We start from the raw sequence: 25,435 nt of genomic DNA on the forward strand, positions 1-25,435 counted from the left end.
TGCGATGTTCAACTGACCAGGATTCTTAAACAGGTATTCCCACGCCGGGAATTGAACCCGGGCCGTGGCGGTGAAAGCGCCAAATCCTAACCACTAGACCGTATGGGACGTTATCCTGAGAAGGAGTTTCGAATTTATCGGGAAAACACAAGTAAGGAATGTAATAAGATACTTGTGACATGAACTGCACTTCGTGTATTATATATTCTCTTGTGATAAGGCAACAAATACGAGAGGCCAATTTATATATTTTAATTAAATTGTCTATGTGAATTTTATACAAGCTGCGATGTTCAACTGACCATGAATCTAAAACAGGTATTCCCACACCGGGAATTGAACCCTGGCCTTGGCGGTGAAAGCGCCAAATCCTAACCACAAGACATATGGGATGTTGTCGTATGAAGGCGTTTCCTATTTATCGGGAAAACACAAGTAAGGCATATAAGAGGATACTTGTGACATGAACTGCACGTCGTGTATTATATATTCTCTTGTAATAAGGCAATACATACGAGAGGCCAATATATATATTTTAATGAAATTGTCTATGAGCATTTTATAAAAGCTGCGATGTTCAACTGACCAGGAATATAAAACAGGAGTTCTCACACCGGGAATTGATCCCGGGCCTTGGCGGTGAAAGTGCCAAATCCTAACCACTAGACCATAGGGGACGTTGACATTTGAAAGCGTTTCCTATTTATCGGGAAAACACAAGTATGGCCTACAATCGGATGCTTGTGACATGAACTGCACGTCGTGTATTATATATTCTCTTGTAATAAGGCAACAAACACGAGAGGCCAATTTATATCTTTTAATTAAATTGTCTTTGAGAATTTTATACAAGTTGCGATGTTCACCTGACCAGGAATCTAAAACAAGTGTTCCCACACCGAGAATTGAACCCGGGCCTTGGCGGTGAAAGCGCCAAATCATAACCACTAAACCATATGGGACGTTGTCGTATGAAGGCGTTTCCTATTTATCGGGAAAACACAAGTATGGCATGCAATCGGATACTTGTCACATGAACTGCACGTCGTATAATATATATTCTCTTGTAATAAGGCAACAAATACGAGAGGCCAATTTATATCTTTTAATTAAATTGTCTATGAGCATTTTATACAAGCTGCGATGTTCAACTGACCAGGAATATAAAACAGGTGTTCCCACACCGGGAATTGAACCCGGGCCTTGGCGGTGAATGCGCCAAATCCTAACCACTAGACCATATGGGATGTTGACATTTGAAAGCGTTTCCTATTTGTCGGGAAAACACAAGTATGGCATACAATCGGATGCTTGTGACATGAACTGCACGTCGTGTATTATATATTCACAAGTAATAAGGCAACAAATACGAGAGGCCAATTTATATATTTTAATTAAATTGTCTATGAGCATTTTATACAAGCAGCGATGTTCACTGACCAGGAATCTAAAACAGCCGTTCCCACACCGGGAATTGAACCCGGGCCTTGGCGGTGAAAGCGCCAAATCCTAACCACTAGACCATATGGGACGTTGTCGTATGAAGGCGTTTCATATTTATCGGGAAAACACAAGTATGGCATACAATCAGATGCTTGTGACATGAACTGCACGTCATGTATTATGTATTCACAAGTAATAAGGCAACAAATACGAGAGGCCAATTTATATCTTTTAATTAAATTGTCTATGCGCATTTTATACAAGCTGCGATGTTCAACTGACTAGGAATCTAAAACAGGTGTTCCCGCACCCGGAATTGATCCCGGGCCTTGGCGGTGAAAGCGCCAAATCCTAACCACTAGACCATATGTGACGTTGACATTTGAAAGCGTTTCCTATTTATCGGGAAAACACAAGTATGGCATACAATCGGATGCTTGTGACATGAACTGCTCCAAATCCTAACCACTAGACCATATGGGACGTTGACATTTGAAAGCGTTTCCTATTTATCGGGAAAACACATGTATGGCATACAATCGGATGCTTGTGACATGAACTGCACGTCGGGTATTATATATTCTCTTGTAATAAGGCAACAAATACGAGAGGCCAATTTATATCTTTTATTTAATTTGTATATGACCATTTTATACAAGCTGCGAAGTTCAACTGACCAGGAATCTAAAACAGGTGTTCCCAATCCGGGAATTGAACCCGAGCCTTAGAGGTGAAAGCGCCAAATCCTAACCACTAGACCATATGCGACGTTGTTGTATGAAGGCGTTTCCTATTTATCCGGAAAACACAAGTAAGGCATATAATAGGACACTTGTGACATGAACTGCACGTCGTGTATTATATATTCTTTTGTAATAAGGCAACAAATACGAGAGGCCAATTTATATCTTTTAATTAAATTGTCTAAGAGCATTTTATACAAGATGCGATGTTCAACTGACCAGGAATCTTAAACAGGTATTCCCACGCCGTGAATTGAACCCGGGCCGTGGCGGTGAAAGCGCCAAATCCTAACCACTAGACCGTATGGGACGTTATCGTGAGAAGGCGTTTCCAATTTATCGGGAAAACACAAGTAAGGAATGTAATAGGATACTTGTGACATGAACTGCACGTCGTGTATTATATATTCTCTTGTAATAAGGCAACAAATACGAGAGGCCAATATATATATTTTAATTAAATTGTCTATGAGCATTTTATACAAGCTGCGATGTTCAACTGACCAGGAATCTAAAACAGGTGTTCCTACACCGGGAATTGAACGCGGGCCTTGGCGGTGAAAGCGCCAAACCTTAACCACTAGACCATATGGGACGTTGTCGTATGAAGGCGTTTCGTATTTATCGGGAAAACACAAGTATGGCATACAATCAGATACTTGTGACATGAACTGCACGTCGTGTATTATATATTCACAAGTAATAAGGCAACAAATACGAGAGGCCAATTAATATATTTTAATTAAATTGTCTATGAGCATTTTATACAAGCAGCGATGTTCACTGACCAGGAATCTAAAACATCTGTCCCCACACCGGGAATTGTACCCGGGCCTTGACGGTGAAAGCGCCAAATCCTAACCACTAGACCATATGGGACGTTGACATTTGAAAGCGTTTCCTATTTATCGGGAAAACACAAGTATGGCATACAATCGGATGCTTGTGACATGAACTGCACCAAATCCTAACCACTAGAGCATATGGGACGTTGACATTTGAAAGCGTTTCCTATTTATTGGGAAAACACAAGTATGGCATACAATCGGATGCTAGTGACATGAACTGCACATCGTGTATTATATATTCTCTTGTAATAAGGCAACAAACACGAGAGGCCAATTTATATCTTTTAATTAAATTGTCTTTGAGAATTTTATACAAGCTGCGATGTTCACCTGACCAGGAATCTAAAACAGGTGTTCCCACACCGAGAATTGAACCCGGGTCTTGGCGGTGAAAGCGCCAAATCCTAACCACTAGACCATATGGGATGTTGACATTTGAAAGCGTTTCCTATTTATCGGGAAAACACAAGTATGACATACAATCGGATGCTTGTGACATGAACTGCACGTCGTGTATTATATATTCACAAGTAATAAGGCAACAAATACGAGAGGCCAATTTATATATTTTAATTAAATTGTCTATGAGCATTTTATACAAGCAGCGATGTTCACTGACCAGGAATCTAAAACAGCCGTTCCCACACCGGGAATTGAACCCGAGCCTTGGCGGTGAAAGCGCCAAATCCTAACCACTAGACCATATGGGACGTTGTCGTATGAAGGAGTTTCATATTTATCGGGAAAACACAAGTATGGCATACAATCAGATGCTTGTGACATGAACTGCACGTCATGTATTATGTATTCACAAGTAATAAGGCAACAAATACGAGAGGCCAATTTATATCTTTTAATTAAATTGTCTATGGGCATTTTATACAAGCTGCGATGTTCAACTGACTAGGAATCTAAAACAGGTGTTCCCGCACCAGGAATTGATTCCGGGCCTTGGCGGTGAAAGCGCCAAATCCTAACCACTAGACCATATGGGACGTTGACATTTGAAAGCGTTTCCTATTTATCGGGAAAACACAAGTATGGCTTACAATCGGATGCTTGTGACATGAACTGCACCAAATCCTAACCACTAAACCATATGGGACGTTGTCGTATGAAGGCGTTTCCTATTTATCGGGAAAACACAAGTATGGCATGCAATCGGATACTTGTCACATGAACTACACGTCGTATAATATATATTCTCTTGTAATAAGGCAACAAATACGAGAGGCCAATTTATATCTTTTAATTAAATTGTCTATGAGCATTTTATACAAGCCGCGATGTTCAACTGACCAGGAATATAAAACAGGTGTTCCCACACCGGGAATTGAACCCGGGCCTTGGCGGTGAAAGCGCCAAATCCTAACCACAAGACCATATGGGACGTTGTCGTATGAAGGCGTTTCCTATTTATCGGGAAAACAGAAGTATGGCATACAATCAGATGCTGTGACATGAACTGCACCAAATCCTAACCACTAGACCATATGGGACGTTGACATTTGAAAGCGTTTCCTATTTAACGGGAAAACACAAGTATGGCATACAATCGGATGCTTGTGACATGAACTGCACGTCGTGTATTATATATTCTCTTGTAATAAGGCAACAAATACGAGAGGCCAATTTATATCTTTTAATTAAATTGTCTTTGAGAATTTTATACAAGCTGCGATGTTCACCTGACCAGGAATCTAAAACAGGTTTTCCCACACCGAGAATTGAACCCGGCCATGGCGGTGAATGCGCCAAATCCTAACCACTAGACCATATGGGACGTTGTCATATGAAGGCGTTTCCTATTTATCGTGTAATATATATTCTGTTGTAATAAGGCAACAAATACGAGAGGCCAATTTATATCTTTTAATTAAATTGTCTATGAGCATTTTATACAAGCTGCGATGTTCAACTGACCAGGAATATAAAACAGGTGTTCCCACACCGGGAATTGAACCCGGGCCTTGGCGGTGAAAGCGCCAAATCCTAACCACAAGACCATATGGGACGTTGTCGTATGAAGGCGTTTCCTATTTATCGGGAAAACAGAAGTATGGCATACAATCAGATGCTGTGACATGAACTGCACGTCGTGTATTATATATTCACAAGTAATAAGGCAACAAATACGAGAGGCCAATTTACATATTTTAATTAAATTGTCTATGCGCATTTTATACAAGCTGCGATGTTCAACTGACCAGGAATCTAAAACAGGTGTTCCCACACCGGGAATTGAACCCGGGCCTTGGTGGTGAAAGCGCCAAATCCTAACCACTAGACCATATGGGACGTTGACATTTGAAAGCGTTTCCTATTTATCGGGAAAACACAAGTATGGCATACAATCGGATGCTTGTGACATGAACTGCACCAAATCCTAACCACTAGACCATATGGGACGTTGACATTTGAAAGCGTTTCCTATTTATCGGGAAAACACAAGTATGGCATACAATCGGATGCTTGTGACATGAACTGCACGTCGTGTATTATATATTCTCTTGTAATAAGGCAACAAATACGAGAGGCCAATTTATATCTTTTAATTAAATTGTCTTTGAGAATTTTATACAAGCTGCGATGTTCACCTGACCAGGAATCTAAAACAGGTTTTCCCACACCGAGAATTGAACCCGGCCATGGCGGTGAATGCGCCAAATCCTAACCACTAGACCATATGGGACGTTGTCATATGAAGGCGTTTCCTATTTATCGTGTAATATATATTCTGTTGTAATAAGGCAACAAATACGAGAGGTCAATTTATATCTTTTAATTAAATTGTCTATGAGCATTTTATACAAGCTGCGATGTTCAACTGACCAGGAATATAAAACAGGTGTTCCCACACCGGGAATTGAACCCGGGCCTTGGCGGTGAAAGCGCCAAATCCTAACCACAAGACCATATGGGACGTTGTCGTATGAAGGCGTTTCCTATTTATCGGGAAAACAGAAGTATGGCATACAATCAGATGCTGTGACATGAACTGCACGTCGTGTATTATATATTCACAAGTAATAAGGCAACAAATACGAGAGGCCAATTTACATATTTTAATTAAATTGTCTATGCGCATTTTATACAAGCTGCGATGTTCAACTGACCAGGAATCTAAAACAGGTGTTCCCACACCGGGAATTGAACCCGGGCCTTGGCGGTGGAAGCGCTAAATCCTAACCACTAGACACATGGGACGTTGTCGTATGAAGGCGTTTCCTATTTATCGGGAAAACACAAGTAAGGCATATAATAGGATACTTATTCTATTTATCGGGAAAACACAAGTAAGGCATATAATACGATACTTGTGACATGAACTGCATGTCGTGTATTATATATTCTCTTGTAATAAGGCAACAAATACGAGAGGACAATTTATATCTTTTATTTAATTTGTCTTTGAGAATTTTGTACAAGCTGCGATGTTCAACTGACCAGGAATCTAAAACAGGTGTTCCCACACCGGGAATTGGACCCGGGCGTTGGCGGTGAAAGCGCCAAATCCTAACCACTAGACCATATGGGACGTTGTCATATGAAGGCGTTTCCTATTTATCGGGAAAACACAAGTATGGCATACAATCGGATGCTTGTGACATGAACTGCACGTCGTGTATTATATATTCTCTTGAAATAAGGCAACAAATACGACAGGCCAATTTATATATTTTAATTAAATTATCGGGAAAACACAAGTAAGGCATGTAATAAGATACTTGTGACATGAACTGCACGTCGTGTATTATATATTCTCTTGTAATAGGGCAACAAATACGAGAGGCCAATTTATATCTTTTATTTAAATTGTCTATGAGCATTTTATACAAGCTGCGATGTTCAACTGACCAGGAATCTAAAACAGGTGTTCCCACACCGGGAATTCAACCCGGTTCATGGCGGTGAAAGCGCCAAATCCTAACCACTAGACCATATGGGACGTTGACATTTGAAAGCTTTTCCTATTTATCGGGAAAACACAAGTATGGCATACAATCGGATGATTGTGACATGAACTGTAAGTCGTGTATTATATATTCTCTTGTAATAAGGCAACAATACGAGAGGCCAATTTATATCTTTTAATTAAATTGTCTTTGTGAATTTTAAACAAACTGCGATGTTCAACTGACCAGGAATCTAAAACAGGTATTCCCACAACGGGAATTGAACCCGGGCCTTGGCGGTGAAAGGGCCAAATCCTAACCAGTAGACCATATGGGATGGTGTCGAGAGAAAGCGTTTCCTATTTATCGGGAAAACACAAGTAAGGCATACAATCGGATGCTTGTGACATGAACTGCAAGTCGTGTATTGTATATTCTCTTGTAATAAGGCAACAAATACGAGAGGCCAATTTATATCTTTTAATTAAATTGTCTTTGAAAATTTTATACAAGCTGCCATGTTCAACTGACCAGGAATCTAAAACAGGTATTCCCAAACCAGGAATAGAATCCGGGCCTTGGCGGTGGAAGCGCCAAATCCTAACCACTAGACATATGGGACGTTGTCGTATGAAGGCGTTTCCTATTTATCGGGAAAACACAAGTAAGGCATATAATACGATACTTGTGACATGAACTGCACGTCGTGTATTATATATTCTCTTGTAATAAGGCAACAAATACGAGAGGCCAATTTATATCTTTTATTTAAATTGTCTTTGAGAATTTTGAACAAGCTGCGATGTTCAACTGACCAGGAATCTAAAACAGGTGTTCCCACACCGGGAATTGAACCCGGGCGTTGGCGGTGAAAGCGCCAAATCCTAACCACTAGACCATATGGGACGTTGTCATATGAAGGCGTTTCCTATTTATCGGGAAAACACAAGTATGGCATACAATCGGATGCTTGTGACGTGAAATGAACTGAATGTCGAGTATTTTATATTCTCTTGTAATAATGCAACAAATACGACAGGCCAATTTATATATTTTAATTAAATTATCGGGAAAACACAAGTAAGGCATGTAATAGGATACTTGTGACATGAACTGCATGTCGTGTATTATATATTCTCTTGTAATAAGGCAACAAATACGAGAGGCCAATTTATATCTTTTAATTAAATTGACTATGAGCATTTTATACAAGCTGCGATGTTCAACTGACCAGGAATATAAAACAGGTGTTCCCACACCGGGAATTGAACCCGGGCCTTGGCGGTGGAAGCGCCAAATCCTAACCACTAGACATATGGGACGTTGTCGTATGAAGGCGTTTCCTATTTATCGGGAAAACACAAGTAAGGCATATAATACGATACTTGTGACATGAACTGCACGTCGTGTATTATATATTCTCTTGTAATAAGGCAACAAATACGAGAGGCCAATTTATATCTTTTATTTAAATTGTCTTTGAGAATTTTGAACAAGCTGCGATGTTCAACTGACCAGGAATCTAAAACAGGTGTTCCCACACCGGGAATTGGACCCGGGCGTTGGCGGTGAAAGCGCCAAATCCTAACCACTAGACTATATGGGATGTTGTCATATGAAGGCGTATCCTATTTATCGGGAAAACACAAGTATGGCATACAATCGGATGCTTGTGACGTGAAATGAACTGAATGTCGAGTATTTTATATTCTCTTGTAATAATGCAACAAATACGAGAGGCCAGTTTATATTTTTTTAATTAAATTGTCTATGAGAATTTTATACAAGCTGCGATGTTCAACTGACCAGGAATCTAAAACAGGTGTTCCCACACCGGGAATTGAACCCCAGCCTTGGCGGTGAAAGCGCCAAATCCTAACCACAAGACATATGGGACGTTGTCGTATGAAGGCGTTTCCTATTTATCGGGAAAACACAAGTAAGGCATATAATAGGATACTTGTGACATGAACTGCACGTCGTGTATTATATATTCTCTTGTAATAAGGCAACAAATACGAGAGGCCAATTTATATCTTTTAATTAAATTGTCTTTGAGAATTTTATACAAGCTGCGATGTTCAACTGACCAGGAATCTAAAACAAGTGTTCCCACACCGGGAATTGAACCCGGGCCTTGGTGGTGAAAGCGGTGAAAGCGCCAAATCCTAACCACAAGTCATATGGGACGTTGTCGTATGAAGGCGTTTCCTATTTATCGGGAAAACACAAGTATGGCATACAATCGGATGCTTGTGACATGAACTGCACGTCGTGTATTATATATTCTCTTGTAATAAGGCAACAAATACGAGAGGACAATTTATATATTTTAATTAAATTGTCTATGAGCATTTCATACAAGCAGCGATGTTCAACTGACCAGGAATCTAAAACAGATGTTCCCACACCGGGAATTGAACCCGGGCATTGGCGGTGAAAGCGCCAAATCCTAACCACCAGACCATATGGGACGTTGTCGTATGAAGACGTTTCCTATTTATCGGGAAAACACAAGTATGGCATACAATCAGATACTTGTGACATGAACTGTACGTCGTGTATTATATATTCTCTTGTAATAAGGCAACAAATACGAGCGGCCAATTTATATATTTTAATTAAATTGTCTATGAGCATTTTATACAAGCTGCGATGTTCAACTGACCAGGAATCTAAAACAGGTGTTCCCACACCGGGAAATGAACCCGGGCCTTGGCGGTGAAAGCGCCAAATCCAAACCACTAGACCATATGGGACGTTGTCAATTGAAAGCTTTTCCTATTTATCGGGAAAACACGAGTAAGGCATATAATACGATACTTGTGACATGAACTGCACGTCGTGTATTATATATTCTCTTGTAATAAGGCAACAAATACGAGAGGCCAATTTATATCTTTTATTTAAATTGTCTTTGAGAATTTTGAACAAGCTGCGATGTTCAACTGACCAGGAATCTAAAACAGGTGTTCCCACACCGGGAATTGGACCCGGGCATTGGCGGTGAAAGCGCCAAATCCTAACCACTAGACCATATGGGACGTTGTCATATGAAGGCGTTTCTTATTTATCGGGAAAACACAAGTATGGCATACAATCGGATGCTTGTGACATGAACTGCACGTCGTGTATTATATATTCTCTTGAAATAAGGCAACAAATACGACAGGCCAATTTATATATTTTAATTAAATTATCGGGAAAACACAAGTAAGGCATGTAATAAGATACTTGTGACATGAACTGCACGTCGTGTATTATATATTCTCTTGTAATAGGGCAACAAATACGAGAGGCCAATTTATATCTTTTATTTAAATTGTCTATGAGCATTTTATACAAGCTGCGATGTTCAACTGACCAGGAATCTAAAACAGGTGTTCCCACACCGGGAATTCAACCCGGTTCATGGCGGTGAAAGCGCCAAATCCTAACCACTACACCATATGGGACGTTGTCGTATGAAGGCGTTTCATATTTATCGGGAAATACAAGTATGGCATACAATCAGATACTTGTGACATGAACTGTACGTCGTGTATTATATATTCTCTTGTAATAAGGCAACAAAAACGAGCGGCCAATTTATATATTTTAATTAAATTGTCTATGAGCATTTTATACAAGCTGCGATGTTCAACAGACCAGGAATCTAAAACAGGTGTTCCCACACCGGGAAATGAACCCGGGCCTTGGCGGTGAAAGCGCCAAATCCAAACCACTAGACCATATGGGACGTTGTCAATTGAAAGCTTTTCCTATTTATCGGGAAAACACGAGTATGGCATACAATCGGATGCTTGTGACATGAATTGCACGTCGTGTATTATATATTCTCTTGTAATAAGGCAACAAATACGAGAGGGCAATTTATATCTTTTAATTAAATTGTCTTTGAGAATTTTATACAAGCTGCGATGTTCAACTGACTAGGAATCTAAAACAGGTATTCCCACACCGGGAATTGAACCCGGGCCTTGGCGGTGAAAGCGCCAAATCCTAACCACTAGACCATATGGGACGTTGACGTATGAGGGCGTTTGCTATTTATCGGGAAGACACAAGTATGGCATACAATAGGATGCTAGTGACATGAACTGCACTTCGTGTATTATATATTCTCTTGTAATAAGGCAACAAATACGAGAGGCCAATTTATATATTTTAATTAAATTGTCTATGAGCATTTCATACAAGCAGCGATGTTCAACTGACCAGGAATCTAAAACAGGTGTTCCCACACCGGGAAATAAACCCGGGCCTTGGCGGTGAAAGCGCCAAATCCTAACCACTAGACCATATGGGACGTTGTCGTTTGAAAGCGTTTCCTATTTATCGGGAAAACACAAGTATGGCATACAATCGGATGCTTGTGACATGAACTGCACAAAATCCTAACCACTAGACCATATGGGACGTTGACATTTGAAAGCGTTTCCTATTGATCGGGAAAACACGAGTATGGCATACAATCGGATGCTTGTGACATGAACTGCACGTCGTGTATTATATATTCTCTTGTAATAAGGAAACAAATACGAGAGGCCAATTTATATCTTTTAATTAAATTGTCTTTGAGAATTTTATACAAGCTGCGATGTTCAACTGACCAGGAATCTAAAACAGGTGTTCCCACACCGGGAATTAAAACCGGGCCTTGGCGGTGAAAGCGCCAAATCCTAACCACTAGACCATATGGGACGTTGTCGTATGAAGACGTTTCCTATTTATCGGGAAAATACAAGTAAGGCATATAATAGGATACTTGTGACATGAGCATTTTATACAAGCTGCGATGTTCAACTGACCAGGAATCTAAAACAGGTGTTCCCACACCGGAAATTGAACCCGGGCCTTGGCGGTGAAAGCGCCAAATCCTAACCACTAGACTATATGGGACGTTGACGTATGAGGGCGTTTGCTATATATCGGGAAAACACGAGTATGGCATACAATAGGATGCTTGTGACATGAACTGCAAGTCGTGTATTATATATTCTCTTGTAATAAGGCAAAAAATACGAGAGGCCAATTTATATCTTTTATTTAAATTGTCTTCGAGAATTTTGTACAAGCTGCGATGTTCAACTGACCAGGAATCTAAAACAAGTGTTCCCACACCGGGAATTGAACCCGGGCCTTGGTGGTGAAAGCGGTGAAAGCGCCAAATCCTAACCACAAGTCATATGGGACGTTGTCGTATGAAAGCGTTTCCTATTTATCGGGAAAACACAAGTATGGCATACAATCGGATGCTTGTGACATGAACTGCACTTCGTGTATTATATATTCTCTTGTAATAAGGCAACAAATACGAGAGGCCAATTTATATATTTTAATTAAATTGTCTATGAGCATTTCATACAAGCAGCGATGTTCAACTGACCAGGAATCTAAAACAGATGTTCCCACACCGGGAATTGAACCCGGGCATTGGCGGTGAAAGCGCCAAATCCTAACTACCAGACCATATGGGACGTTGTCGTATGAAGACGTTTCCTATTTATCGGGAAAACACAAGTATGGCATACAATCAGATAATTGTGACATGAACTGTACGTCGTGTATTATATATTCTCTTGTAATAAGGCAACAAAAACGAGCGGCCAATTTATATATTTTAATTAAATTGTCTATGAGCATTTTATACAAGCTGCGATGTTCAACTGACCAGGAATCTAAAACAGGTGTTCCCACACCGGGAAATGAACCCGGGCCTTGGCGGTGAAAGCGCCAAATCCAAACCACTAGACCATATGGGACGTTGTCAATTGAAAGCTTTTCCTATTTATCGGGAAAACACGAGTATGGCATACAATCGGATGCTTGTGACATGAACTGCACGTCGTGTATTATATATTCTCTTGTAATAAGGCAACAAATACGAGAGGGCAATTTATATCTTTTAATTAAATTGTCTTTGAGAATTTTATACAAGCTGCGATGTTCAACTGACTAGGAATCTAAAACAGGTATTCCCATACCGGGAATTGAACCCGGGCCTTGGCGGTGAAAGCGCCAAATCCTAACCACTAGACCATATGGGACGTTGACGTATGAGGGCGTTTGCTGTTTATCGGGAAGACACAAGTATGGCATACAATAGGATGCTAGTGACATGAACTGCACTTCGTGTATTATATATTCTCTTGTAATAAGGCAACAAATACGAGAGGCCAATTTATATATTTTAATTAAATTGTCTATGAGCATTTCATACACGCAGCGATGTTCAACTGACCAGGAATCTAAAACAGGTGTTCCCACACCGGGAAATAAACCCGGGCCTTGGCGGTGAAAGCGCCAAATCCTAACCACTAGACCATATGGGACGTTGTCGTTTGAAAGCGTTTCCTATTTATCGGGAAAACACAAGTATGGCATACAATCGGATGCTTGTGACATGAACTGCACAAAATCCTAACCACTAGACCATATGGGACGTTGACATTTGAAAGCGTTTCCTATTGATCGGGAAAACACGAGTATGGCATACAATCGGATGCTTGTGACATGAACTGCACGTCGTGTATTATATATTCTCTTGTAATAAGGAAACAAATACGAGAGGCCAATTTATATCTTTTAATTAAATTGTCTTTGAGAATTTTATACAAGCTGCGATGTTCAACTGACCAGGAATCTAAACAGGTGTTCCCACACCGGGAATTGAACCCGGGCCCTGGCAGTGAAAGCGCCAAATCCTAACCACTAGACATATGGGACGTTGTCGTGTGAAGGCGTTTCCTATTTATCGGCAAAACACAAGTATGGCATACAATCGGATGCTTGTGACATGAACTGCACGTCGTGTATTATATTTTCTCTTGAAATAAGGCAACAAATACGACAGGCCAATTTATATATTTTAATTAAATGGTCTATGAGAATTTTATACAAGCTGAGATGTTCAACTGACCAGGAATCTAAAACAGGTGTTCCCACACCGGGAAATTAACCCGGGCCTTGGCGGTGAAAGCGCCAAATCCTAACCACTAGACCATATGGGACGTTGTCAATTGAAAGCTTTTCCTATTTATCGGGAAAACACGAGTATGGCATACAATCGGATGCTTGTGACATGAACTGCACGTCGTGTATTATATATTCTCTTGTAATAAGGCAACAAATACGAGAGGCCAATTTATATCTTTTAATTAAATTGTCTTTGAGAATTTTATACAAGCTGCGATGTTCAACTGACTAGGAATCTAAAACAGGTATTCCCACACCGGGAATTGAACCCGGGCCCTGGCAGTGAAAGCGCCAAATCCTAACCACTAGACCATATGGGACGTTGTCGTATGAAGGCATTTCCTATTTATCGGGAAAACACAAGTAAGGCATATAATAAGATACTTATTCCTATTTATCGGGAAAACACAAGTATGGCATACAATCGGATGCTTGTGACATGAACTGCACAAAATCCTAACCACTAGACCAAATGGGACGTTGACATTTGAAAGCGTTTCCTATTTATCGGGAAAACACGAGTATGGCATACAATCGGATGCTTGTGACATGAACTGCACGTCGTGTATTATATATTCTCTTGTAATAAGGCAACAAATACGAGAGGCCAATTTATATCTTTTAATTTAATTGTCTTTGAGAATTTTATACAAGCTGCGATGTTCAACTGACCAGGAATCTAAAACAGGTGTTCCCACACCGGGAATTGAACCCGGGCCTTGGCGGTGAAAGCGCCAAATCCTTACCACAAGACATATGGGACGTTGTCGTTTGAAGGCGTTTCCTATTTATCGGGAAAACACAAGTATGGCATACAATCGGATGCTTGTGACATGAACTGCACGTCGTGTATTATATTTTCTCTTGAAATAAGGCAACAAATACGACAGGCCAATTTATATATTTTAATTAAATTGTCTATGAGCATTTTATACAAGCAGCGATGTTCAACTGACCAGGAATCTAAAACAGATGTTCCCACACCGGGAATTGAACCCGGGCATTGGCGGTGAAAGCGCCAAATCCTAACCACCAGCCCATATGGGATGTTGTCGTATGAAGGCGTTTCCTATTTATCGATAAAACACAAGTATGGCATACAATCAGATGCTTGTGACATGAACTGCACGTCGTGTATTATATATTCTCTTGTAATAAGGCAACAAAAACGAGAGGCCAATTTATATATTTTAATTAAATTGTCTATGAGCATTTTATACAAGCTGCGATGTTCAACTGACCAGGAATCTAAAATAGGTGTTCCCATACCGAGAATTGAACCCGGGCCTTAGCGGTGAAAGCGCCAAATCCTAACCACTAGACCATATGGGACGTTGTCATTTGAAAGCTTTTAGTATTTATCGGGAAAACAGAAGTATGGCATGCAATAGGATGCTTGTGACATGAACTGCACAAAATCCTAACCACTAGACCATATGGGACGTTGACATTTGAAAGCGTTTCCTATTTATCGGGAAAACACGAGTATGGCATACAATCGGATGCTTGTGACATGAACTGCACGTCGTGTATTATATATTCTCTTGTAATAAGGCAACAAATACGAGAGGCCAATTTATATCTTTTAATTAAATTGTCTTTGAGAATTTTATACAAGCTGCGATGTTCAACTGACTAGGAATCTAAAACAGGTATTCCCAACCCGGGAATTGAACCCGCGCCTTTGCGGTGAAAGCGCCAAATCCTAACCACTAGGCCATATGGGACGTTGTCGTATGAATGCATTTCCTATTTATCGGGAAAACACAAGTAAGGCATATAATAAGATACTTATTCCTATTTATCGGGAAAACACAAGTAAGGCATATAATACGATTCTTGTGACATGAACTGCACGTCGTGTATTATATATTCTCTTGTAATAAGGCAACAAATACGAGAGGCCAATTTATATATTTTAATTAAATTGTCTATTAGCATTTTATACAAGCTGCGATGTTCAGCTGACCAGGAATTTAAAACAGATGTTCTACACCGGGAATTGAACCTGGGCCTTGGCGGTGAAAGCGCCAAATCCTAACCACTAGACCATATGGGACTTTGTCGTTTGAAATCGTTTCCTATTTATCGGGAAAACACAAGTATGGCATACAATCGGATGCTTGTGACATGAACTGCACAAAATCCTAACCACTAGACCATATGGGACGTTGACATTTGAATGCGTTTCCTATTTATCGGGAAAACACGAGTATGGCATACAATCGGATGCTTGTGACATGAACTGCACGTCGTGTATTATATATTCTCTTGTAATAAGGCAACAAATACGACAGGACAATTTATATATTTTAATTAAATGGTCTTTGAGAATTTTATACAAGCTGCGATGTTCAACTGACTAGGAATCTAAAACAGGTATTCCCACACCGGGAATTGAACCCGGGCCCTGGCGGTGAAAGCGCCAAATCCTGACCACTAGACCATATGGGACGTTGTCGTATGAAGGCATTTCCTATTTATCGGGAAAACACAAGTAAGGCATATAATAAGATACTTATTCCTATTTATCGGGAAAACACAAGTAAGGCATATAATACGATTCTTGTGACATGAACTGCACTTCGTGTATTATATATTCTCTTGTAATAAGGCAACAAATACGAGAGGCTAATTTATATATTTTAATTAAATTGTCTATGAGCATTTTATACAAGCTGCGATGTTCAACTGACCAGGAATCTAAAACAGATGTTCCAAACCGGGAATTGAACCTGGGCCTTGGCGGTGAAAGCGCAAAATCCTAACCACTAGACCATATGGGACGTAGTCGTTTGAAAGCGTTTCCTATTTATCGGGAAAACACAAGTATGGCATACAATCGGATGCTTGCGACATGAACTGCACAAAATCCTAACCACTAGACCAAATGGGACGTTGACATTTGAAAGCGTTTCCTATTTATCGGGAAAACACGAGTATGGCATACAATCGGATGCTTGTGACATGAACTGCACGTCGTGTATTATATATTCTCTTGTAATAAGGCAACAAATACGAGAGGCCAATTTATATCTTTTAATTAAATTGTCTTTGAGAATTTTATACAAGCTGCGATGTTCAACTGACCAGGAATCTAAAACAGGTGTTCCCACACCGGGAATTGAACCCGGGCCCTGGCGGTGAAAGCGCCAAATCCTGACCACTAGACCATATGGGACGTTGTCGTATGAAGGCATTTCCTATTTATCGGGAAAACACAAGTAAGGCATACAATCGGATGCTTGTGACATGAACTGCACGTCGTGTATTATATATTCTCTTGTAATAAGGCAACAAATACGAGAGGCCAATTTATATCTTTTAATTAAATTGTCTTTGAGAATTTTATACAAGCTGCGATGTTCAACTGACTAGGAATCTAAAACAGGCATTCCCACACCGGGAATTGAACCCGGGCCCTGGCGGTGAAAGCGCCAAATCCTGACCACTAGACCATATGGGACGTTGTCGTATGAAGGCATTTCCTATTTATCGGGAAAACACAAGTAAGGCATATAATAAGATACTTATTCCTATTTATCGGGAAAACACAAGTAAGGCATATAATACGATTCTTGTGACATGAACTGCACTTCGTGTATTATATATTCTCTTGTAATAAGGCAACAAATACGAGAGGCTAATTTATATATTTTAATTAAATTGTCTATGAGCATTTTATACAAGCTGCGATGTTCAACTGACCAGGAATCTAAAACAGATGTTCCAAACCGGGAATTGAACCTGGGCCTTGGCGGTGAAAGCGCAAAATCCTAACCACTAGACCATATGGGACGTAGTCGTTTGAAAGCGTTTCCTATTTATCGGGAAAACACAAGTATGGCATACAATCGGATGCTTGCGACATGAACTGCACAAAATCCTAACCACTAGACCAAATGGGACGTTGACATTTGAAAGCGTTTCCTATTTATCGGGAAAACACGAGTATGGCATACAATCGGATGCTTGTGACATGAACTGCACGTCGTGTATTATATATTCTCTTGTAATAAGGCAACAAATACGAGAGGCCAATTTATATCTTTTAATTAAATTGTCTTTGAGAATTTTATACAAGCTGCGATGTTCAACTGACCAGGAATCTAAAACAGGTGTTCCCACACCGGGAATTGAACCCGGGCCCTGGCGGTGAAACCGCCAAATCCTGACCACTAGACCATATGGGACGTTGTCGTATGAAGGCATTTCCTATTTATCGGGAAAACACAAGTAAGGCATACAATCGGATGCTTGTGACATGAACTGCACGTCGTGTATTATATATTCTCTTGTAATAAGGCAACAAATACGAGAGGCCAATTTATATCTTTTAATTAAATTGTCTTTGAGAATTTTATACAAGCTGCGATGTTCAACTGACTAGGAATCTAAAACAGGCATTCCCACACCGGGAATTGAACCCGGGCCCTGGCGGTGAAAGCGCCAAATCCTGACCACTAGACCAGATGGGACGTTGTCGTATGAAGGCATTTCCTATTTATCGGGAAAACACAAGTAAGGCATATAATAAGATACTTATTCCTATTTATCGGGAAAACACAAGTAAGGCATATAATACGATTCTTGTGACATGAACTGCACTTCGTGTATTATATATTCTCTTGTAATAAGGCAACAAATACGAGAGGCTAATTTATATATTTTAATTAAATTGTCTATGAGCATTTTATACAAGCTGCGATGTTCAACTGACCAGGAATCTAAAACAGATGTTCCACACCGGGAATTGAACCTGGGCCTTGGCGGTGAAAGCGCCAAATCCTAACCACTAGACCATATGGGACGTAGTCGTTTGAAAGCGTTTCCTATTTATCGGGAAAACACAAGTATGGCATACAATCGGATGCTTGCGACATGAACTGCACAAAATCCTAACCACTAGACCAAATGGGACGTTGACATTTGAAAGCGTTTCCTATTTATCGGGAAAACACGAGTATGGCATACAATCGGATGCTTGTGACATGAACTGCACGTCGTGTATTATATATTCTCTTGTAATAAGGCAACAAATACGAGAGGCCAATTTATATCTTTTAATTAAATTGTCTTTGAGAATTTTATACAAGCTGCGATGTTCAACTGACCAGGAATCTAAAACAGGTGTTCCCACACCGGGAATTGAACCCGGGCCCTGGCGGTGAAACCGCCAAATCCTGACCACTAGACCATATGGGACGTTGTCGTATGAAGGCATTTCCTATTTATCGGGAAAACACAAGTAAGGCATACAATCGGATGCTTGTGACATGAACTGCACGTCGTGTATTATATATTCTCTTGTAATAAGGCAACAAATACGAGAGGCCAATTTATATCTTTTAATTAAATTGTCTTTGAGAATTTTATACAAGCTGCGATGTTCAACTGACTAGGAATCTAAAACAGGCATTCCCACACCGGGAATTGAACCCGGGCCCTGGCGGTGAAAGCGCCAAATCCTAACCACTAGACCATATGGGACGTTGTCGTATGAAGGCATTTCCTATTTATCGGGAAAACACAAGTACGGCATATAATAAGATACTTATTCCTATTTATCGGGAAAACACAAGTAAGGCATATAATACGATTCTTGTGACATGAACTGCACTTCGTGTATTATATATTCTCTTGTAATAAGGCAACAAATACGAGAGGCCAATTTATATATTTTAATTAAATTGTCTATGAGCATTTTATACAAGCTGCGATGTTCAACTGACCAGGAATCTAAAACAGATGTTCCACACCGGGAATTGAACCTGGGCCTTGGCGGTGAAAGCGCCAAATCCTAACCACTAGACCATATGGGACGTAGTCGTTTGAAAGCGTTTCCTATTTATCTGGAAAACACAAGTATGGCATACAATCGGATGCTTGCGACATGAACTGCACAAAATCCTAACCACTAGACCAAATGGGACGTTGACATTTGAAAGCGTTTCCTATTTATCGGGAAAACACGAGTATGGCATACAATCGGATGCTTGTGACATGAACTGCACGTCGTGTATTATATATTCTCTTGTAATAAGGCAACAAATACGAGAGGCCAATTTATATCTTTTAATTAAATTGTCTTTGAGAATTTTATACAAGCTGCGATGTTCAACTGACCAGGAATCTAAAACAGGTGTTCCAACACCGGGAATTGAACCCGGGCCCTGGCGGTGAAACCGCCAAATCCTGACCACTGGACCATATGGGACGTTGTCGTATGAAGGCATTTCCTATTTATCGGGAAAACACAAGTAAGGCATACAATCGGATGCTTGTGACATGAACTGCACGTCGTGTATTATATATTCTCTTGTAATAAGGCAACAAATACGAGAGGGCAATTTATATATTTTTATTAAATTGTCTATGAGCATTTTATACAAGCTGCGATGTTCACCTGACCAGGAATCTAAAACAGGTGTTCCCACACCGGGAATTGAACCCGGGCCTTGGCGGTGAAAGCGCCAAATCCTAACCACTAGACCATATGGGACGTTGTCGTATGAAGGCGTTTCCTATTTATCGGGAAAACACAAGTACGGCATACAATCGGATGCTTGTGACATGAACTGCACATAATCCTAACCACTAAACCATATGGGACGTTGACATTTGAAAGAGTTTCCTATTTATCTGGAAAACACGAGTATGGCATACAATCGGATGCTTGTGACATGAACTGCACGTCGTGTATTATATATTCTCATGTAATAAGGCAACAATTACGAGAGGCCTATTTATGTCTTTTAATTAAATTGTCTTTGAGAATTTTATACAAGCTGCGATGTTCAACTGACCTGGAATATAAAACAGGTATTCCCACACCGTGAATTGAACCCGGGCCTTGGCGGTGAAAGCGCCAAATCCTAACCACTAGACCATATGGGACGTTGTCGTATGAAGGCGTTTCCTATTTATCGGGAAAACACAAGTACGGCATACAATCGGATGCTTGTGACATGAACTGCACAAAATCCTAACCACTAGACCTTATGGGACGTTGACATTTGAAAGCGTTGCCTATTTATCGGGAAAACACGAGTATGTCATACAATCGGATGCTTGTGACATGAACTGCACGTCGTGTATTATATATTCTCTTGAAATAAGGCAACAAATACGACAGGCCAATTAATATATTTTAATTAAATTGTCTATGAGCATTTTATACAAGCTGCGATGTTCAACTGACCAGAGTTCTAAAACAGGTGTCCTCACACTGGGAATTGAACCCAGGCCTTGACGGTGAAAGCGCCAAATCCTAACCACTAGACCATATGGGACGTTGACGTATGAAGGCGTTTCCTATTTATCGGGAAGACACAAGTATGGCATACATTCGGATGCTTGTGACATGAACTGCAAGTCGTGTATTATATATTCTCTTGTAATAAGGCAACAAATACGAGAGGCCAATTTATATCTTTTAATTAAATTGTCTATGAGCATTTTATACAAGCTGCGATGTTCAACTGTCCAGGAATCTAAAACAGGTGTTCCCACACCTAGAATTGAACCCGGGCCTTTGCGGTGAATGCGACAAATCCTAACCACTAAACCATATGGGACGTTGACATTTGAAGGCGTTTCCTATTTATCGGGAAGACACAAGTATGGCATACAATCGGATGCTTGTGACATGAACTACAAGCCGTGTATTATATATTCTCTTGTAATAAGGCAACAAATACGAGAGGCCAATTTATATATTTTAATTAAATTGTCTATGAGCATTTTATACAGGCTGCGATGTTCAACTGACCAGGAATCTAAAACAGGTGTTCCCACACCGGGAATTGAACCCTGTCATTGGCGGTGAAAGCGCCAAATCCTAACCACCAGACCATATGGGACGTTGTCGTATGAAGGCGTTTCCTATTTATTGGGAAAACACAAGTAAGGCATATAATAGGATACTTGTGACATGAACTGCACGTCGTGTATTATATATTCTCTTGTAATAAGGCAACAAATACGAGAGGGCAATTTACATATTTTTATTAAATTGTCTATGAGCATTTTATACAAGCTGCGATGTTCAACTGACCAGGAATCTAAAACAGGTGTTCCCACACCGGTAATTGAACCCGGGCCTTGGCGGTGAAAGCGCCAAATCCTAACCACTAGACCATATGGGACGTTGTCGTACGAAGGCGTTTCCTATTTATCGGGAAAACACGAGTATGTCATACAATCGGATGCTTGTGACATGAACTGCACGTCGTGTATTATATATTCTCATGTAATAAGGCAACAAATACGAGAGGCCAATTTATGTCTTTTAATTAAATTGTCTTTGAGAATTTTAAACAAGCTGCGATGTTCAACTGACCAGGAATCTAAAACAGGTATTCCCACACCGGGAATTGAACCCGGGCCATGGCGGTAAAAGCGCCAAATCCAAACCACTAGACCATATGGGACGTTGTCGTATGAAGGCGTTTCCTATTTATCGGGAAAACACAAGTAAGGCATATGATAGGATGCTTGTGACATGAATTGCACGTCGTGTATTATATATTCTCTTGAAATAAGGCAACAAATACGACAGGCCAATTTATATATTTTAATTAAATTGTCTATGAGCATTTTATACAAGCAGCGATGTTCAACTGACCAGGAATCTAAAACAGATGTTCCCACACCGGGAATTGAACCCGCGCATTGGCGGTGAAAGCGCCAAATCCTAACCACCAGACCATATGGGACGTTGACGTATGAAGGCGTTTCCTATTTATCGGGAAGACACAAGTATGGCATACAATCGGATGCTTGTGACATGAACTGCAAGTCGTGTATTATATATTCTCTTGTAATAAGGCAACAAATACGAGAGGCCAATTTATATCTTTTATTTAAATTGTCTTTGAGAATTTTGTACAAGCTGCGATGTTCAATTGACCTGGAATCTAAAACGTGTGTTCCCGCACCGAGAATTGAACCCGAGCCTTGACGGTGAAAGCGACAAATCCTAACCACTAAACCATATGGGACGTTCACATTTGAAGGCGTTTCCTATTTATCGGGAAAACACAAGTATGGCATACAATCGGATGCTTGTGACATGAAATGCAAGTCGTGTATTATATATTCTCTTGTAATAAGGCAACAAATACGAGAGGCCAATTTATATCTTTTAATTAAATTGTCTTTGAGAATTTTATACAAGCTGCGATGTTCAACTGACCAGGAATCTATAACAGGTATTCCCACACCGGGAATTGAACACGGGCATTGGCGGTGAAAGCGCCAAATCCTAACCACTAGACCATATGGGACGTTGTCGAATGAAGGCGTTTCCTATTTATCGGGAAAACACAAGTAAGGCATATAATAGGATACTTGTGACATGAACTGCACGTGGTGTATTATATATTCTCTTGTAATAAGGCAACAAATACGAGAGGCCAATTTATATCTTTTAATTAAATTGTCTATGAGCATTTTATACAAGCTGCGATGTTCAACTGTCCAGGAATCTAAAACAGGTGTTCCCACACCTGGAATTGAACCCGGGCCTTGGCGGTGAATGCGACAAATCCTAACCACTAAACCATATGGGACGTTGACATTTGAAGGCGTTTCCTATTTATCGGGAAGACACAAGTATGGCATACAATCGGATGCTTGTGACATGAACTGCAAGCCGTGTATTATATATTCTCTTGTAATAAGGCAACAAATACGAGAGGCCAATTTATATATTTTAATTAAATTGTCTATGAGCATTTTATACAGGCTGCGATGTTCAACTGACCAGGAATCTAAAACAGGTGTTCCCACACCGGGAATTGAACCCTGTCATTTGCGGTGAAAGCGCCAAATCCTAACCACCAGACCATATGGGACGTTGTCGTATGAAGGCGTTTCCTATTTATCGGGAAAACACAAGTAAGGCATATAATAGGATACTTGTGACATGAACTGCACGTCGTGTATTATATATTCTCTTGTAATAAGGCAACAAATACGAGAGGGCAATTTACATATTTTTATTAAATTGTCTATGAGCATTTTATACAAGCTGCGATGTTCAACTGACCAGGAATCTAAAACAGGTGTTCCCACACCGGTAATTGAACCCGGGCCTTGGCGGTGAAAGCGACAAATCCTAACCACTAGACCATATGGGACGTTGTCGTATGAAGGCGTTTCCTATTTATCGGGAAAAAACAAGTACGGCATACAATCGGATGCTTGTGACATGAACTGCACAAAATCCTAACCACTAGACCATATGGGACGTTGACATTTGAAAGCGTTTCCTATTTATCGGGAAAACACGAGTATGGCATACAATCGGATGCTTGTGACATGAACTGCACGTCGTGTATTATATATTCTCTTGTAATAAGGCAACAAATACGAAAGGGCAATTTATATATTTTTATTAAATTGTCTATGAGCATTTTATACAAGCTGCGATGTTCACCTGACCAGGAATCTAAAACAGGTGTTCCCACACCGGGAATTGAACCCGGGCCATGGCGGTGAAAGCGCCAAATCCTAACCACTAGACCATATGGGACGTTGTCATTTGAAATCGTTTCCTATTTATCAGGAAAACACAAGTATGGCATACAATCGGATGCTTTGACATGAACTGCACAAAATCCTAACCACAAGACCATATGGGACGTTGACATTTGAAAGCGTTTCCTATTTATCGGGAAAACACAAGTATGGCATACAATCGAATGCTTGTGACATGAACTGCACACAATCCTAACCACTAGACCATATGGGACGTTGGCATTAGAAAGCGTTTCCTATTTATCGGGAAAACACGAGTATGGCATACAATCGGATGCTTGTGACATGAACTGCACGTCGTGTATTATATATTCTCATGTAATAAGGCAACAAATACGAGAGGCCAATTTATATCTTTTAATTAAATTGTCCTTGAGAATTTTATACAAGCTGCGATGTTCAACTGACCAGGAATCTAAAAGAGGTGTTCCCACACCGGAAATTGAACCCGGGCCTTGGCAGAGAAAGCACCAAATCCTAACCACTAGACCATATGGGACGTTGTCGTATGAAGGCGTTTCCTATTTATCGGGAAAACACAAGTATGGCATACAATCGGATGCTTGTGACATGAACTGCACGTCGTGTATTATATATTCTCTTGTAATAAGGCATCAAATACGAGAGGCCAATTTATATCTTTTAATTAAATTGTCTATGAGCATTTTATACAAGCTGCGATGTTCAACTGACCAGGAATCTAAAACAGATGTTCCACACCGAGAATTGAACCCGGGCCTTGGCGGTGAAAGCGCCAAATCCTAACCACTAGAACATATGGCACGTTGTCATTTGAAAGCGTTTCCTATTTATCGGGAAAACACGAGTAAGGCATATGATAGGATACTTATTCCTATTTATCGGGAAAACACAAGTATGGCATACTATCGGATGCTTGTGACATGAACTGCACAAAATCCTAACCACTAGACCATATGGGACGTTGACATTTGAATGCGTTTCCTATTTATCGGGAAAACACGAG

At 40.2% G+C, this 25,435-nt stretch overlaps 14 non-coding genes across 14 annotated transcripts; all 14 read right to left on the bottom strand.

The window, feature by feature from the left end:
• Positions 1–1,459: 1,459 nt before the first annotated feature.
• On the bottom strand, positions 1,460–1,531 carry TRNAE-UUC (transfer RNA glutamic acid (anticodon UUC)). Its single transcript has one exon. It is a non-coding gene; the product is annotated as a tRNA-Glu (tRNA).
• Positions 1,532–3,672: 2,141 nt separating this feature from the next.
• Positions 3,673–3,744, bottom strand: TRNAE-UUC (transfer RNA glutamic acid (anticodon UUC)). Its single transcript has one exon. It is a non-coding gene; the product is annotated as a tRNA-Glu (tRNA).
• A 1,516-nt stretch (positions 3,745–5,260) lies between these two features.
• On the bottom strand, positions 5,261–5,332 carry TRNAE-UUC (transfer RNA glutamic acid (anticodon UUC)). The gene has a single exon. It is a non-coding gene; the product is annotated as a tRNA-Glu (tRNA).
• Positions 5,333–7,764: 2,432 nt separating this feature from the next.
• On the bottom strand, positions 7,765–7,836 carry TRNAE-UUC (transfer RNA glutamic acid (anticodon UUC)). Its single transcript has one exon. It is a non-coding gene; the product is annotated as a tRNA-Glu (tRNA).
• Positions 7,837–10,882: 3,046 nt separating this feature from the next.
• TRNAE-UUC (transfer RNA glutamic acid (anticodon UUC)) lies at positions 10,883–10,954 on the bottom strand. The gene has a single exon. It is a non-coding gene; the product is annotated as a tRNA-Glu (tRNA).
• Positions 10,955–12,908: 1,954 nt separating this feature from the next.
• On the bottom strand, positions 12,909–12,980 carry TRNAE-UUC (transfer RNA glutamic acid (anticodon UUC)). Its single transcript has one exon. It is a non-coding gene; the product is annotated as a tRNA-Glu (tRNA).
• Positions 12,981–14,156: 1,176 nt separating this feature from the next.
• TRNAE-UUC (transfer RNA glutamic acid (anticodon UUC)) lies at positions 14,157–14,228 on the bottom strand. The gene has a single exon. It is a non-coding gene; the product is annotated as a tRNA-Glu (tRNA).
• A 2,062-nt stretch (positions 14,229–16,290) lies between these two features.
• Positions 16,291–16,362, bottom strand: TRNAE-UUC (transfer RNA glutamic acid (anticodon UUC)). Its single transcript has one exon. It is a non-coding gene; the product is annotated as a tRNA-Glu (tRNA).
• A 655-nt stretch (positions 16,363–17,017) lies between these two features.
• On the bottom strand, positions 17,018–17,089 carry TRNAE-UUC (transfer RNA glutamic acid (anticodon UUC)). Its single transcript has one exon. It is a non-coding gene; the product is annotated as a tRNA-Glu (tRNA).
• A 213-nt stretch (positions 17,090–17,302) lies between these two features.
• Positions 17,303–17,374, bottom strand: TRNAE-UUC (transfer RNA glutamic acid (anticodon UUC)). The gene has a single exon. It is a non-coding gene; the product is annotated as a tRNA-Glu (tRNA).
• A 1,952-nt stretch (positions 17,375–19,326) lies between these two features.
• TRNAE-UUC (transfer RNA glutamic acid (anticodon UUC)) lies at positions 19,327–19,398 on the bottom strand. Its single transcript has one exon. It is a non-coding gene; the product is annotated as a tRNA-Glu (tRNA).
• A 940-nt stretch (positions 19,399–20,338) lies between these two features.
• Positions 20,339–20,410, bottom strand: TRNAE-UUC (transfer RNA glutamic acid (anticodon UUC)). Its single transcript has one exon. It is a non-coding gene; the product is annotated as a tRNA-Glu (tRNA).
• Positions 20,411–20,733: 323 nt separating this feature from the next.
• Positions 20,734–20,805, bottom strand: TRNAE-UUC (transfer RNA glutamic acid (anticodon UUC)). The gene has a single exon. It is a non-coding gene; the product is annotated as a tRNA-Glu (tRNA).
• Positions 20,806–24,373: 3,568 nt separating this feature from the next.
• TRNAE-UUC (transfer RNA glutamic acid (anticodon UUC)) lies at positions 24,374–24,445 on the bottom strand. Its single transcript has one exon. It is a non-coding gene; the product is annotated as a tRNA-Glu (tRNA).
• Positions 24,446–25,435: the final 990 nt, after the last annotated feature.

The sequence above is a fragment of the Saccoglossus kowalevskii genome, chromosome 9 (genome assembly GCF_978046115.1).
Source record: "Saccoglossus kowalevskii chromosome 9, keSacKowa6.1, whole genome shotgun sequence".
NCBI lineage: Eukaryota > Metazoa > Hemichordata > Enteropneusta > Harrimaniidae > Saccoglossus > Saccoglossus kowalevskii.